Here is an 18,576-nt window from a genome sequence, read left to right as displayed (position 1 = left end):
TTTAGAAAGTAAGTTAGTCAGATTTCAAAAGACTTATTGGCCTTTAAGACCCCTGATCTTTGTTTTTTTTTATTGTTCTTAAGAAAGTTAAGTATAGCGTCAAATAAGATTCAGGCTTTACACCCACTATCCAGATTGCATTGAGATAATGTTATTAAAATATATACTTCAGGGATGTGGAATTCCTATCGCCCGACGCCCGGGACATCTTGTTTGGGGTCAAGGGCAACATGTTTTTATGTTTACTTTGTCCTTGGGACAAGTAGGCCCAACCCCCTGCAGCACAAACCCTTTGGCTGCCTGTTTACAGAGAGTGGCACTCTGCAGTTGAGGTAATGTGTTTCCAAAAGATAATGCTGTTCGAACTTGTATTTATGGTTCATTATTTGAAAGCCTTCATTATTAGGGTGCGTGCTGCAAATAAATGTTTTAAGGTCACACTTCACTACTGACGTTGGTTCCAGTACAAAAAAAAAAAAAAAAAAAAAAAAAATGTGTACACACGTTTGAAAAGTTTAGGCTAAGAGGCTAAGTATAATGCTCCCAGAATGCTCTCTGATTATATGCAAATGAAGTGTCATTTAGTAAAATGTGTTGATGCATGCTAGTATTTCCCAAAAATATTTCTAATGGAAAATTAGTGTAACCATTTTCAACACGATTATGGGAAGCATGAAAATAAACAAACACTGACAAAGCCAACTGATCTGACATATTTTTATAAGTCTTTTAGTTTCATCAATGCGTGTCTTGTTTTGACATGGCTTTTGTAACACTTTATTGTTGTGGGAGCTACCAGGCCCTTAACATTGTAACAAACATTGGCAAAACCCCCCAAAAAGGTTTTGAACTCTTAAAGCACACGTTGCCACCAGCGGCATAACAAAGGCCCCGCAGCCGCCCTCCAGGGGGCCCCTTCAGCACAGCACCTGCCCTGAGTGAGTCTGGAGAGGGGGCTCCTCCATGTTCTTTGCAAAGGGGCACCCTCCAGTTTTGTTACGTCACTGATTGCCACTGTAGTTCCGGACACTGAACAAAACTACTTTGTGTGGCAATATGCTCCTTGTGGAAGAGCAGAATGTGATCACTCACAGTAAAGACAGCCGAAAGAGAGAGAAATAGATGTTTAATAAAAACAAAATGTCTTTGTTAACACCAGACCTAATTAGGGACCAAGACCCACATGTAGGTAGCTTTATGCATGTCGCAAACAGCGACTTTCGCTGTTTGCGACGTGCAAAAAGCACATTGTGATGCACAAACCCAGTTTTGCGATTCAGTAACCTGGTTACCGAATCACAAAATGGGTTTGCGACTCGCAATTAGTAAGGGGTGTTCCCTTCCTAATTGCAACTCGCAGTGCAATGTAGGATTGTTTTGTGACCGCGGGCGCAAACCAATCGCAGTTTGCACCCATTTCAAATGGGTGCTAACACTTTCGCAAAAGGGAAGGGATCCCCATGGGACCCCTTCCCCATTGTGAATGTCACTGTAAACATTTTTTCAGAGCAGGCAGTGGTCCTGCGGACCACTGCCTGCTCTGAAAAAATGAAACGAAAACGTTTCATTTTTCGTTTTTGTTATGCATCTCGTTTTCCTTTAGGGAAAACGGGCTGCATTACAAAAAAAAAAAAAAAAAAAACTGCTTTATTGAAAAGCAGTCACAGACATAGTGGTCTGCTGTCTCCAGCAGGCCACCATTCGCGAGGGGGTCGCAAATTGCGACCCACCTCATGATTATTCATGATGTGGGCATTTGCAAAGCCCTTGCGTATCACAGATGGTGTCAAGGACACCATCCTACATTCGGATTTGCGACTCGCAATTTGCAGGTCACAAATCTGAACCTACCTACATGTGGCCCCAAATTCTTAAAGAAAGTCACAAAAGTGCACCCATGGTATATGTCGTACCCCTATAAAATATTTGTGAACTGTATTTTAGCATGGGTAAATACGATGTGTAGATTTGCTCATGTGAAAATCTATTGAGCATTTGCAAGTTCATTTTCCCTCCAGCCACTTTCTTCCCAACCCTGGAAGAAGTTCTAATTCTGCCATTGTCAGGAGTAAATGTCCAACCTTTCTTATTATGGGAAAATATTAGCGAGAAGCTGGTAAAAATCTTTAAAACATGCAGGTTAGTAGGTTTGCAGACTCAAAGGCATTCCAGCCCTGGAACTACTGCTTACTGCTTCCTCCAGCCCCATTATGCAGATCTGCAGAAAGGTGGCAAAATAAGGAAATTGCTACAGTAGGGATTGAAACTCCAAGTATTCAAGCCCTACTATGGTAGTAGCCCTGGCATAATCAGAGAGGCTATTAATTGCTGCCATAATTTGTCGCCACACTACATGGCACCAAAGGGACAAGTAGATCTTTTTACAGGACAAGTATTTTTGAGAAGCAACCTGTCCCCTGGACAAGTAGATATTTTAATAAATTCCACACCCCTGTACTTATTTGAACTCTGTCATTACCATACATTTTAATTTGCTAAATTATCTAATGTAAATATAAACTACTCCTATGCAATAGGTCTACTGAATTCTTGGATCAGTTTGATGAAGGTACTCCTTAATCCGATTTGGACTACGAATGGCCTCAAACTTGGTATACTGATTTGTAGTGGTTTAAAGAAAAAAAAAAAAAAAAAAACTTTCTGAATTCGATGCTCTTAAAAGATCGGTTATTAGGTAGGATTAGGAATTCTGATTATTCCTAATTGTTGCGCCCATGCAAATTTTTTGTGTATATTCACTCTCTTAATAAGTAGACAGGCTGCTTTATCACTGGACAGCTCTTCAAAACGGAAATCCTTGAATGTGTTTTGCATATTCCCTATTAGACCAAAACTCCGGGGAGCCACTAGTTAGTATTCATGAAGCACTCCATTTCTTTTAATTTTTTTTTGCATTTGTGCATGTTTTTTTAAACTGTAGATTAGGCAATTATTTGGCTCAATAAAGTAGTAGTAAAAGGCCCAAATTATAACAAGCTTGGCTGTACCAAAATTTATCTTAAATTATTCCTTAACAAAATTATGCATATCTTTAAGTCATGTGCACATTTCCCTTAATATAGCATTTCTGCATATTAACCTTTCATTGCAATTAAAAAAAAAAAATCATCTTTGAAACTCGTACCTGCAACCTAGCAATACCTAAACTACTCTATTCCATCTACTGATTCCATTAACCATCTCCATCAGCTTGTGCGCAACCCCCCACCTCACTTCCTCCACTATCACACCTAGCTCCTAATATTTCATCCACCAGAAACACAACTCAAGTAAATGCATGGAATGGTTTCTTGAGAACACAAAACTAATCCTAATAATCGCTGGATTAACCACTACCGTTGGGTTCCTGGAGCAGTAGACTAGCCGGAGTAAAGCATATCAGCAACTCGTCATGGATAGCTACGCTATACAAGTGTAATCACAACAATATATAAACCCTCCTAGTCCACACAAATACCAATACTCTAACACTCAGCTGTTGGGCGGTCAATAGTAGTTCATGCACACTGCATTATAAGTACCTTCCCCGGAATTATACCCTTACACTCACTTAAGATAAAAATGCTACTTGGCATGTCCATCCCCAGTACTATAGTGTCAACAGCAATAACCCGCCCACGGAATGAACACACACATTTCACAACAAAAGTAAAACTCAAAGGAAACTTTACTGAGAGCCATGGAATAACTGAGATCTATTGCATGCTGTTGTGGACTCTGGCAAACCATGGAGGACTTTAATTTAGAACCCCACTGAAAGTCCCAATAAGCTACATACTCTGACTGCTTTTTGACATCTCACAAAAACAATCTAATATGGGATGATTGTAACAAAATCCATCCTAGCAGATGTCTCCATCATTTTTCCCTGCAGCATACACCTGCTAAACATAATAAATGATTAACAAAATATCTGAAAATGGACAACCCAGTGTAGTAACACTGAAGTGGACTATGATAGAAATAAATTGCATAAAGGGGCCCGTAGAGTTGTTCAAAACTACCAGCTTTATGAAGACCTTGAACTGTGTACCTTTCTCACACACTTTTTCATCTATCACACTGCTAAGTACTACATACCTTAACACCGCCTCAGTGGTTATCATGCATAACATGGAAACACTTCCCACATTTGTGTCCCACAAAAAACAAGTACAGCACACTTACAACCACATAGCCTACACAACGTAGCATGCTACCCATGTAGGCAAGCGCTTCACCACCAGACGTAGAAAGTGCTACATAAATGTTGCAACACAATACCTATTTTACTGCATGTCTATGAAGCCTTAATTTCACAGAAGGGCATTTAAATTACAAGTCTAACAAAGGAGATGGTGCGTACATAAACAGATTAATAAAACATACTATCATCCACGTAATATGCACATTTAGACCACTCATTCAACTGTAATTGATCAATGAATTGACTGAAGATTGTACTTTATAAGGTGTACGGGAAAGTGTTTTATTCTCTTCCACAGCCACTGATGTTCAACTATACCGGTAGCTCTGGAGAAGCTATCAAAGCTAGAGTACACAGGCATGCACTGTGACACAGGTTGGCTCCAATCAAAGAGATTTTGAAGACATGATAATAGTTGACAGAGATGGAAGTTCCAAGAGGATGGAATAAGATGACGCACACATTTCACAGCAGAAGAAAAGCTCAAAAGGAAACTTACCTAGAGTGCCAAAAAAGAAGAAACGAAAAATACAACAAAACCAATGGATCTGAAAGTTCAGGAAAGAAAACAATCTTAAATACCCAACATCTCCATCATCAAAATTGTTCAGTAAAAAACAACATCAACATTCAGTGCATTCGTGTCCGACTCTTACATCAGGAACACACACAAATTCCTCTTCTGTCATGATACCGGCTCCATGGAGAGCAGAGAGTATGGTCTTCACAGAAGGGGAAGGAAAAGCACAGAAGCCGGTGGTGATCGGAGGCAGGAAGTATCTCTCTCTCTCTCTTTAAAAAAAAAAAATCTTTTGGGCTTTGAGGACATGAGTGCAAGTGCGGGCTTCCACAGAGACATTTGTAGTATTTCAAGAAAAGGACATAAGTTATTTTTTTATTTAGGTGGAAAGGGGAGGGTGGTAAATGCTAAGGGTAGTGTGGCAGGGAGACAATGCTGGGTGTGTGTTTGTGGCTTCGGAATAGGTGGCATGGCAAGAGTGTGGTCAGGTAAGGTAACAAAACATAAGATGTAATGCCTGGGAGGGAAATGAAACAGGTGATTCCATTATTTTGGCACCCCGTGACTCCTACACACACACTTACTTACACACACACTTACTTACACACACACTTACTTACACACACACTTACTTACACACACACTTACTTACACACACACTTACTTACACACACACACACACACACACACACACACACACACTTGTTAAAACCAAAGGAAGATAACATGAGGGGCATTTAATGGCATAAAAAACTGCATAAGAGTAACCAAGAATAACTGGGATGGTTTTCACCTTAGAGTTTTAACAACATAGACAACGTTTAGCTCGTCTAATTTCACTAAGAACCACTCTGTGCAAAATACATCTGTTCACATTCGGTGTTCTATGATTCTATATCTTTATTAGCACGTGCAATGAAATGTCATGGGCCTAGTTCCTATTCACAGCTAACAAAATGAAGCAAACAAATGATGTTGTAAACAAGGTCACAAAAATATTGCAGAAACCTAAAATAATGCTAATCTTGAGCAAAAGCTGAAGGAGGTAAAACAACAATACATGTATGTTAGACTGAATAAATTTGACTTGGACAGATGGGATGAAAATAGAGCCAGAGAGCATGATGGAATAAGGGGCAAGAAAAGTATTCTTATTGCTCATGCTTGTAACAGTCAGGTGTTGGTTTTACACTTAAAACTGGTTTAATTCAGGTTGTTAAGATGGTTTTATATCAATTGACCCAAAATAACAGCATAAAAATCACAATAACAGATGCCTAAAGACCCAAACAAGACTCGCATACACATTTTACTATGAAATTATTTATTTTGCAAGAGTCCACTAATTTGCTCCCAGTAACTATAAAATATATAGTACCTCCCTGGCACCAAATCATCCCAAACAAATAACATAAGAATTATTTTGTATTCTTGTACCGCACAGATGGCAACTCCTTAATTCGTATGTAATTTATTTCCAGCTATTGTGTTGTCTCTTATCAACAGGTTCGAATTAAAGTATTACAGCACTCTTCCTTTCTTTATTCACTAAAGTCAAATATTTCTTTGATTCAATATTACAGTGCAGATGTATTAATATTTTCTGTGATTAATTCAAATTGTTACATTTTTTACGTATCAGAAGATTAAAGTGTAATCTTACTGGACTAGCAAATAAGATAGTAATTAAAAGTAGCCATATTAACATTTGCAGCTACTTCTTCTGCATCACACCTGAATCAAATTACAGCAATTTTCTGTCAAGATTTAGGTGAACTGCTGGGAAACAAAACAAAACAAAAAAAAAAAGTTTCTATAAATGGAGATGTCACACATATACTAGCAGTATCCTTATATACCAAGCCTGTTTTCAATCCAAACCAACTTTTAACAAGTGAAGCATAAACCTCTATTCAGCAGCTGCACTTGCCCAGTATAGTCTTAGTGTTTGCACCGCCACAGTCTGTGGGAGAGTACGTTAGATTTTGAAACTCAGAATTCATTATCCTCCAATTATTTTCAAATATCAGTATTTCAGAAAATACAATTTTTGTTTTTCTTTAGTCACTTGCAAAAAATGTGTGCACAATTTTCGGACAGCTAATTTACATCTCTCTGAAGCTCTATTTGAGTGTGTTCTAGATCTAACATTTATCAGCCGAACACACATTTGTTAGATGGATACTTGCCAGGTAGGGAGGAAAAGGCACATGCATCCTTGTTGAAGACTGTTTTAATACGTATGTTAACTGGAGGACCACGCTTACTTCCGCATTTATTCGAATCCACTTGTTGCAGCGCAGTTAAGTAAAATCCTCACTAATTTCCTTGCGTGGCCCTTTTGAGCTAGGGTCTCATGGCTTCACTTAGTCCACACGGGCAAATCCTGCTGACAAGTCAAAGCAGAGAAACATGAGCCAGATATCCCCGTGCGACATTTGACCCAGCCACTGGAGTGCTAACCCATTACATTACCTTTTCAGAGAATATTTTATTAACCAGTTTCTAAACAAGTGTTAAACATATATGTCAAATAGCAGACTACCCAGGGTTGTGAAAATGAACAATTCCACACTGCTCAAGGTGGAACGCTCCACACCAACAAGTAACGGGTGGTGTGCTAGTTTAAAATCCTTACTTCCAACACTACTTGGATATACCTGGGCAATGATGAAACATCACTTCAGTAGCAAAATTAGTGCTGCAGTAAAGGGGAATACTATATAGGTTCTACAAAGTACATCCAAAGGAGCACCCTAGAGGTCTACAAAGGACTCAGAAGATACCAGAATCCACCTGCCCAAAAAAAGACAGACCTCAGCATAGTGAGTAGAATGGAAAACCCCTCCTGTTAGGTAAACACACTCCAGTGCCAATGGTTTCCCGGGACACCACGACAAAGGGCCCTAAAAACTACCAATAAAGCTGCTGTGATAACGGCCACGCCGCTTCCCTGGTGAGCACGACTGCAGTCACTCTAATTTCCAAGGTTATAGCACACAAAGTGCAACAGCTACACTACGGCTCGTCCTGGAGCTCTCCTGTCACATTCTGTTTATAGCTCTCCACAATGTATGCAAAGGTCACAGAGTACAAGAGCATGCACTGCGTGTATGTGTATATATATATATATATACACACATATATACATACATACACACACACACATACACACACACACACACACACTCCCCCCCCCCCCCCCCCACCGAGTGTTCTGAATCTGAAAATATACAACATATAATAGGTATATATAGATATATACTTAAAAGGATATTATGGCTCTAATCCCATGCCAGCTTCCAGAAATGGGATACTAGGTCAGGTACAAGTACTTTAAACGATCGATGTATTAACCACAAGAGCTGATAACACGACTTTAGTATCAGCAGCCCACATTTCAAAAGTTCTTGCAGCAATGTGCTTCATTGAAGAGATGCTTGGCTGAAGCCTAATTCACAATATATTAAAACACACTGCCTTTGTGCTGCAAGAATTTATCATTCTGGATTTAGTTGCTTTTGAGCGCTGCAGCAGTGTCAGCTTACATTTGAGAGGTCTTTCCTACAGGCATAAGCATTAATGTGCAATGTAATCTAGCATGTCCTCTCTCTCCCTGCAATGCATTCTTGTAATAAAATACACGCCAGTGGTCCTGACTCATCCAATGCACCACACAGCTCACTCATCCTAAGCAGGGGATTCCCAAAATAACACCACCTTGGGTTGTATGCGCACTATTTCAAGGTGAAACGAAATATCCCTCTAAAGGACGAAGCTTCACAAGAGATCCTTGGTTAATAAGACAAAATCATTAAGATGGAGAAGAAATGCACCATGTGCTGCAAACTGCATACGTTAATTTCAAGCTTTAGGCAACAGATACTAGGGGTGGGTGTGTTTTATTTGGCACAAATAAGAATATATTATCTCACCCATCTTGAAAGAAGCAGTTGCTACAGCATTTGCTGTTCATTTAGAGTTTGTGTAGCATATGTTTCTGCCATGAGCACTGCACTGCGGCATGGTAGGAATTCGGGGATCACCACGCCATGGTGTCAAGGAGAAAGAATCGGATTGTTTCAGCCGCATCGTCTATGGTCTAGGTGTAGTTAAATGGCTGGTCCCGAGCTCATAGTTGGTCTTGTGTCAATCAATCAATCAAAACTTGTAAAGCACGGCTAATCACCCAAAAGGGTATCCAGGTGCTGGAGAACCCGGCTGCAGGTGAAGTTAAACAGCCAGATATTGAGTCCTTTTCTGAAGTCCGGCAGAAAGGAAGAGTCTAAGGTGAAGGGAGAGTGCGTTGCCGTAGTCCAGCCGCCTGGTGATTAGGGCTTCAGTGATGGTCTGTCTGGTGCAGACGGGGAGCCATACGAAGATCCTGCGAAGCAGGTGGAGAGTCAGGAAGCACGCGGAGGAGACTGCATTGACCAGACTTCTCATGGTGAGCCTGCTGTCCAGAATGATACCTTGGTTGTGGGTGTGATCTGTAGGAGCGGGTGCCACCACACGTCGCTCCATGGGGAGGTATTGTTCCCATAGATCAGTACTTCCGTTTTGTCTATGTTGTGTCTTAGGCAGTGGTCTTTCATCCAGTCGGTGATGATCGTCATGCACTTTGGCTATCGTGTTGGAGTAATGTTCAGATAGCGAGAAGATGATCTGGGTGTCGTTGGCATAGGATATTATGTTGAGTCCATGAGTTTTGCAGATGTTGGCTATTTGGGGAGGGGGTGGGTGGGAAACAAAAATCAAGGTTTCATGTTGGTGCTGAGCAGTGTAGGACTGAGGGACAAGCCTTGAGGGATGTAGCAGATGTTTTTTTTAGGCTTTGAGGTGAAAGGAGGGAGGCATATTATCTGTGTGTGTTATTGATGCGTGCAGCCTGAGGTCTTTACCAATTTGGGTGTCTGCGAAAAGTGGTCGGTGGATTGTCCGGCTGTCAGTGCATGCATGAACATCATGATTGTCTTTTTTGTCATTTAACAGTTTTCCTTTACCAGTTGTGCGCTCAGTGAAAGTTAACTAATGAATATGGTATCTCTGAAGGGTCGTGTACGTACTATTGTGTATGTGCTGTTTAATTTGGTTTGTACTTGGGAGCATGGTGACAGCCATCTATATATATGAGCTACTTGGTCTCTCTTGGGTGTATGGTCTGGGTTCAATGTAATGTGTTTTGCAGGATGAGGTGTTTTTAGGTCGCAACATAAAAGACAGCACAGGTGTCTGGTTTGCTAAAGACATCTTTGGGACTTTCAGAAAGTTGACCTAGAAATGCATTTCACTTGTCGATTACTATTGGCTTTGTGGTTTGTAACTCACACTTTCTGGCTTTCCATTTGCTGGCTTTATTTGCTTTGGGCTCTCCAGGTTCAGTTCGTCCCTCCCGTTGCCTAAAGCTTGTTTTGTTGTATCCTTCCAAGTACTCGCTTTGTTTTAACAAGGCTCTAAATCTTGTTCTTATCTTGTCACATTTGCTGTGCATTCAAAGTCTGAGGTCAAATGTCAGGTGCTGTCTTCCAAGGTAGTGTGTTTACTTTCTTTCTTGAACTTCAAAATGAGAGGATCTACGTGACAATTTTGCTAGATACTGGGGGTAGGAAAGAGTTGTTTCTAGCACATGCTAACATTTAAATTAACTGTAAGTATTTCAGAATATATCAGAATTATGAACGCACAAATGAAGCAGATTTTTTGTTATTCATGAAGTGTGTTAGAAACATACTTTAGTATGATCAAAACGAATCATTCAACTAGGTGATGCAATTTCCACACTTTTGTCTATGCACTGTAAAGTTTTATTAGTAAAACTGTATGTCTGTGGAAACACTATGCCACTGGAATACACAACAGTCTCTGCCATTGCACTCTACTCTTCGCCATCCCACCCTACGACACTCTGCCCTACTCTCCTCAATGCCACTAACTTTTGGTCATGCTGAACAGCAGCCAGGGTGGTGAACAACACGGCTAAAACACACTGGCAAAGCCAATAGCTCTTGCATAGGCTCGACCTTTGGACTTTTCCAATGCTTGTTTCTATATGGATGGTGCTCTTGCAGGTAAATCTGCATGCAAATGGTGGCGTGTCAGAGCAGAGCATGTCCGATATATTCAGATGCATGATGAATGAATGTGGTTAGTTATAAATTTTACTGTTATGAGCTATTTGATTCCTAACCACATGGAGTATTTGTGATGTGGTTAAGTGAAAAGGATTCTGTAAAAAAAAAAAAAAAAAAAAAGTATTAAGTTGTATGATTTCAGTGTTACTTCGTTGGGCGTTATGTTGTGAGAGCAGCAATATCAAATTATAAAGTGTATATGTAATGATGCATTAGTGGTTTTCTGTCTAATGTGTCCTGTCCGTCACGTTTTTTTCTGTTTTCATTTGAATATCATGAACAGTGAGCTTTCCTCAGGGCACAGTTGTCAATGGATGGTTAGGGACTTTGCTGGTACTGGCTTAGGCAGTGAGAAGTACAATAATAGAGTACAATGGACCACAGGTGCGAGAAAGCACCTTCTGCCACAAGCGCTCAAAATGGCTATTAAAAAAAAACTGAATATTAAAGTCATAAGGTTAAACCTTTGCACATTGCAACAACTGTCCTGACCATGGAAAGTATCAGGGAAAAACAAGACAACACAAATGCACCAAATTACACTTCGATCATTACAGTCTGAATAATTAAAAGGATGTGAGTAATCCAACGATGCAGCTAAATATCTAGCTCAAACCAACGACAGGATCATGTTTAAAAATTGAAAAATACCGCCTTCACTGTGACCCAATCCCATTACACCCCCAAGGAGCTTAGTGCCAATGTGTATAAAGACGAAGTTTGTGCCTATCCCAGCTTGTAGCTTACTCCTATCCTTTAGTATATTGAGGGCAAGACCAATTATGGTGGCAAACTGAAGAAAGATCTAACAGATTATGAAATTCAGAAAAGGTTTACAATAAGCCTGGGAGAAATGTTAATTATGCCAGCGAAAATCACGAACTTCCAAAATTTGGAGTGGTGTGAAAGTTCCCAAAATTGCACAATTGTGTGTAATGTTTTTACCCAAGTGCGTATTTTGTGTAAAAAAAAAAAAATCGTGCCAGATAACAGAGAGAGACTGATTTGCACTTACACTGACTTGCATACAAACCTTTTCTAGACAAACTAGTCTCCTGCCCGTATCTCCCAAAACGTTTTGATACAAGTACGTACTCAGGAAGCGGGGTGGGGGGTAAGTGAACTATCAGTAATTTAAGTGTTGCAGTGAAAGCATAATTACATTTTCATAGAATTTCACAAGGAAAAGAAATTATGCAATTTCGCCCAGCTCCGGTATTGACCAAAGGTTAATTTTACTCACTCGTTATAGCTAGAATTTAAATAATTTCTAAGACAGAATAAAGAATGAAATCATGTAACCAATTGAATAAATGTTTTTGATGCCTAGACAGGAGTATTTATTAAAGTAAACGGTCTTCTATGGAGCTGAACTCTCACACATGTATTTTGCAACTTAAAACCCTTCTTTAGAGTAAGGGCCTCCTTAAGCACTATGTTCTTGGGGCAGATCAGTTCTTAGGTCACAGATCGTCCTTTCACATGGGAAATACAGCTGGAAGCTTGAATAGACTTCTGTGTATCCATTACTCCATCTTTGGGATGGGGGGTAGCTGCCTGAGGAGTCATTATAAAGTCAGGAACTTGCATGCAAGCTGAGTTAAGACTGGTAGACTGTCAAGTGAAAGAGTTATATTTTTAGGTATAGAAATGATACTGTTGGCAGGCTTTTAACCCCTTCGCTGCCAGGCCTTTCCCCTCCTGTGCCGAGTCTTTTCTGGCAATTTGGGGAAGTTCGCGCTTAGGCCCTCAAAGTTTTGTCCACATAAGCTACAAGCGCCAAATGTGTGTCTTTTTTTTTTTTTTTTTTTTTTAAACAACATCCTAGGGATTCTAGAGGTGCCCAGAGTTTGCGAGTTCGTTCCCCTGGAGGTGACCGAGAAATTAGCCAAAATACAGCTACGATTTATTTATTTATTTTTTAAAGGGAGAAAAAAAGGCTGCAGAAGAAAGCTTGTGTTTTTTCCCTGAAAAAGGCGTAATCAAAGGGTTTGCAGTGCTAAAATCACCATCTTCCCAGCTTTCATGAACAGGCAGACTTGAATCAGAAAACCACATTTCTTAACACAATTTTAGCATTTTACAGGGACATACTCCATTTTTTTGCTATTTGTTCTGCTTTCAGCCTCCTTCCAGTTAGTGTCAGAAATGGGGTTGAAACCAATGCTGGATCCCAGACAACATTTCTGAAAGGTAGACAACATTTTCAATTCAGCAAGGGGTCATTTGTGTAGATCATTCAAGGTTGTCCTACAGAAAGTAACAGCTAAAATTTAAATATATATATATATATATATATATATATATATATATATATATATATATATATATATATTGAAATTGAGGTGAAAAAAAAAGCCATTTCGGTCCATGTTTTCTTCTATAACTTTTTCCAGATATGGCAGATTTTTTAAAGCAATATACCGTTAACTCTGCTGGCCTCTTCTGGTTGCGGGAATATATAGGGCTTGTAGGTTCATCAAGAACCCTAGGTACCAAGAGCCAATAAAGCAGGTGCACCTTGCAATGGGTTTTCATGGTCTACTGGGTATACAGCAATTAATTTGGTGAAATATAAAGAAAGAAAAATAGGTATCAAGGAAACCTTTGTAATTGCAAAATGGGCGCAAGATAAGGTGTTGAGAAGCAGTGGTTATATGTACATCTCTGAATTCCAGGGTCTCTATACTAGCATGTGAATTACAAGGCATTTCTCAAATATACTTTTTTTTTTTTTTTTTTTAAAAACACTGTCTTACGTTTGGAAGGAAAAAATGTAGAGAAAGACAAGGGGCCATAACACTTGTTCTTCTATTCTGTGTTCCAAGTCTCATGATAAAAATAGTACCTCACTTGTGTGGGTAGGCCTAATGCCTGCGACAGGAAACGCAACAAAGACATCACATTTTTGCATTGACAACTAATGTGTTTTTTGGAAAGTGCCTAGGCTGATTTTGGTCTCTAGCTCAGCCAGCACCTAGGGAAACCTAATACACATGCACATTTTTGAAACCTAGACACCTAGGGGAACCCAGGCTGGGGTAACTTGTAGCGCTCTCACCAGGTTCTGTTACCCAGAATCCTTTGCAAACCTCAAAATTTGGCCAAAAACAAAAAACTTTTTCCTCACATTTCGGTGAGAGAAAGTTCTGGAATCTAAGAGGAGCCACAAAGCATCTACTCCAAGTCCCCCAATAAAAATGGCACCTCACTTGTGTGGGTGGACCTAGTGCCCGCAACAGGAAATGCCCAAAAACATAACAATTACATCACATTTTCCCCCCAAAAAACTGACCTGTGTTTTGCAAAGTGCCTAGCTGTGGATTTTGCCCTGTAGCTCATCCGGCACCTAAGAAAACCTAGCAAACCTGGACATTTCTGAAAACTAGACACCTAGGGGAACCCATGATGGGGTAACTTGTGGCGCTCTCACCAGGTTCTGTTTCCCAGAATCCTTAGCAAACTTCAAAATTTGGCAAAAAATAAATAAATAAAACACTTTTCCTCACATTTTGGTGCTACAAAGTTCTGGATCCTGAGGGGAGACACAAACTTCCTTCTACCCAGCGTTCCCCCAGGTCTCCAGATAGAAAAGGTACCTCACTTGTGTGTGTAGGCCTAGTGCCCACACTACGTGGACACATCAAAATTATCAAATACAAAACTATATGTTTTTCTGAGGGGGGATTGCGGGGGAATAGGGTAGACACGATGGGGGGACACCTGCGTTTTTGGTCATGGGCTTAGCAGCCATCTAGGGACACCTACCAACCCAGACATTTCTGAAAACTAGACACCCGAGAGAGACCAGGGAGGTGCGAATTGCATGGATCCCCCATTATTTTCTTACCCAGAGTCCTCAGCAAACCTCAAATTTAGCTAAAAAAATAATAATTCCCACATTTCAGTGTGGGATCACTGCATCGGCACAAATTTCCTACCAGCCAACATTCCCCCTGAGTCTCCCGATAAATAGGATACCTCACTTGTGTAGGTGGACCAAGTGCCTGTGACAGGGAAGAGCCAAAAATATGTTCAAATTGAGGGGGAAATCAAAGAAGGTCCAAAATGGCAGTTCGGGAGGAAAAAAAAAAAAAGGTTTTTAGGCGGACAGGTGGGGCAGACTTTTTTATCAGTATAGATGCAACAATGCTGGGTGATAGGAATTTTGTGGATTCCAGAAGGTTCCATCACAAAAATGTGGGGAAAATGTGTGATTTCAAGCAAAGCTGGAGGTTTTCAGGGCATTGTGGGGAAGAAAATGGTGTGTGGTGCATGTGAAGCACACAGTTTCCAGTTGTGTCTAAGGTTCGTAGATTTTTCTACATGGCAGCGTCCCAAAGTCCAAAAAGTGCAGCCCTCACCATTCCAAGGAGGACGATTTTTAAAGTTAGACAAGCTCTCATGGCACAAATGTAAAACCAAAACCTAAAATAATCAAATGTCCTCTTGCTTGCCGTTGGGATAAGACCTTTAGTGTGAGGGGGGAAGAGCTGAAATATTGTTGCCCCCTTTAGTTGGGGTGCGGGCAAAACCATGCCCATACTGGTTGGTAGCCACCACCCCACTATTTTTTTTATTTTTTATTCACTGGCATCTAGTAGGCTTTCTGCACCCCCACTGGTGGGCAGAACAACGTTGTCCCCATTTATGGCCATACCTCCACCCTCTTTTTTGGAAATAAAAAAAAATCTTCTCTGGTGTCTGCTGGGCTTTCTGCCCATGGGCCTTACAAAAATAGGCCGGTCAGCCCCCAAGGGGGGCAGAAATGGCCAACAGTAATGTGCCCCCAAGGGGGCAAGAAAGATCCAGTCAGGAATTTACAACGCTAATAGCTCTAACTCGAGCAAGAGCGAAACCCATTGCATTGCAAATGCTTGTTATATTCAGGTAGGCAGTCTAAAGGGATCAGCGAATATGTATTCTTGATCCATTCAAAGACTGGATGCTTTGCTCTGAATGATACGATGCCCTTTATTCCCAAACCTGCCATAAGAACTCGTTAGTGGGTGCTGGAAATAGTCTCCCGAGTGAACAACAAGACAAAGCTAAAGCACTTCTAAAACTAAATATGATCCTGTATAACTCTTCTTCCATTTTTTGTACTCACACTTTTAACCTCACTAACTTCTTGGTCCCCCCTCCCTTTCAGTGCATTACCTCTGCTGCTTTCAACCTTCCTTGCTTTCTCTTTAACACTATTTCAACCTTATCTCTCCCTCACACCCACCTCTCTACATTTTCTTTGATATTTTTACCACTGTAAATCCTTTGTCGACTATCTCTCTAACTACCTCTCCCTTTTTAGGTTGCAGTCTACCAGACTGCTAAAGACATCTGTGGGAGATTTAGAAAGTTGACCCATGAATGCATTCTGCCCGTTGTTTGCCATTGGCTTTGTGGTTTGTAACTCACATTTTCTTGCTATCTATTTGCTAGTTTTATTTGTTTTAGGCAGTCCAGCATCAGTTCGTACCTTCCCCAGCTAAAACCTTAATTACAATATCCTTCTGAGTCTTCCCTTACTACAAACAGGCCTTAAATATTGTTCTTTCTCATCGTATTTGATGTTCATTCAAAGACCGAGGTCAAATGGCAGACTATGTTTTCTGATGGCACCGGTTTACTTTTCTTTCTCTGACTTCAAGCTGAGCGGATTAATGTGACAATCTTGCTTAAAAGGGGGTAGGAAAGTTTTTTTCCTAGCACACAACATTTAAATGAACTTTGTACGTATTTCAGAATCTATAAGAATTAGAAATACTCATGCATCACATTTTGTTATTTCTGAAGTGTGCTGGAAACATACTTTACTAAAATCAAACAAATCATTACACTAGGTGATGCAATTTGCACACATTTCAGTCTGTGCACTATATAGTTTTATTAGCAAAACTGTATGTCTGTGCAAATGTAATGGTCACCTCAATTGAAAATGTGTGGTGTTTAATGGCAGTGTGCTACCACACCATCAATACTCCACTCTACACCACTCCACACTACTCTACACAGCTGCATTCTACTCAGCTCCACCCCACACAATTCCACTGTATGCCACTTCATGCTACGTTTCTACTCTACCCTGTACTTCTCTACTCTATGCCAGTGCACTCTACACCACCTCAGTCTACTCTGCATAACTACACTCTACACCTCTTTACTCTATGCCATTACACTCTATGCAACTGCACTCTACCCTGCATGCTACTCTGAAACAATCTACTCTCTGCCACTCTACTCTTAACCATTGCACTCTACTCTGCATCACCTTACTCCAACACGCTACTCTACACACTATACTTTGCACCATTCTATGCTACTCTGCACCACTCTATGCCACTCAAGTCGACGCTGTATGCCACTGCACTCTATGCCACATGACTCTGCTCTGCATCACTTAACTCTGCACCACTACATTCTACAACACTGTTTTTGTATGCCCCTGAATTCAATGCCACTGCACTCTATGCCACTGTACTGCGCAACACTATGTCAATGCTCTCTACACCAGTCCACTCTACACTATGCCACTCCAATACACAGCACTTTGTGCCACTCCACTTTAAGCCATTAGACTCTACAACACTCCACCCCACTAACTTTTAGCCATGCTGAACAGCAGCCACGTGGGTGTACAGCATGGATAAAACACATTGGCAAAGCCAATAGCTCCTGCATAGGTGCGACCTATTGGCTTTGGCAATGCTTGCTTTACCCCACCGTATATTTCTTTCTGGCTAGCTCACCTGTCTCTCTAACATATATCTCTTCCTACCTTGCCTATCTACCGCTCTACCTCCACTGCACCTTCCTCACAATACCATTCTCTTTACTTTGTCCTTTTCCTGTGGCCTGCCACTTCAAATTCCTCTTACTCAACAATTACACGTTGCAGTCTACACAGAGAAGTGTAGGAGGTGCAAGGAGGAATTAAGGAGAAATTAAATTTCATAATACAGAATGATGAAACCACACAATTGAAAATTATTCGGCACCATGAAGGCTTGAATTAGCTGACAATGGGGTTGACATTTAAAGTTGTTTGAAACGGGGTGGGGCACACAACAGTTCCTGTCCTGAGCCCAAAAATCCTAAAGATGGTACTGCGATCATACCATCTATACACCTGGACACACATGCCCATCCCCTTGTACAAGTCACACCTCTGACACAGCTGTAATGCGGTTGGGTTGGGCAGACTGACATTACATCACAACATCCTCCGAGCACAAAACACGAAGTGCTATTAAAACACAGAATCTTACTAGTCACATCACTTTGGTAACTGTTGTGGTTTCTGAAGCCATATCTTATGTACTGTCTCTTCTATTTTGCTTTACTATTTTGACATGCCGCTACCTGCGACTTGCTAGTTTGCCATTAAAAATGTACCCGCTATTCCCTTATGGATCATCCCCTACCATTAAGACCTCTGTTGCCTTTGATTGCTCAAGACTTCACCTTCCATTCATTCAAGGACACAGCCTTTCCCCATAAAGCTACAGCTCTGCCTACTTTTTTCAAGAATTAATCTGCCCATCAACACACAGACTCAGAGGACACGCAACGCATGCACTCTCAGGCATGAGGGTGGATGGATCAGTTCAAACGTGGGTGCATACATAGATGGACTGAAGGAACGAAAAGCTATCGCAGGAGGGCAAATAAAATATAGTTAGTGTTACTACAGATGTCGACTTAGCTGCAATGGGATTTCT

The 18,576-nt window shown here is 40.7% G+C and overlaps 1 protein-coding gene across 1 annotated transcript in view; it reads right to left on the bottom strand.

Annotated features, from left to right (window-relative positions):
* UBAC1 (UBA domain containing 1) overlaps window positions 1-18,576 on the bottom strand; it is a 114,082-nt gene that overhangs the window by 70,966 nt on the left and 24,540 nt on the right. The gene's annotated exons all lie outside the window — the stretch shown is intronic.

Source organism: Pleurodeles waltl, chromosome 6 (genome assembly GCF_031143425.1).
Source record: "Pleurodeles waltl isolate 20211129_DDA chromosome 6, aPleWal1.hap1.20221129, whole genome shotgun sequence".
Lineage (NCBI taxonomy): Eukaryota > Metazoa > Chordata > Amphibia > Caudata > Salamandridae > Pleurodeles > Pleurodeles waltl.
The sequence above is the reverse complement of the archived record's forward strand: the minus strand, read 5'-3'. Positions and strand labels throughout refer to the sequence as shown.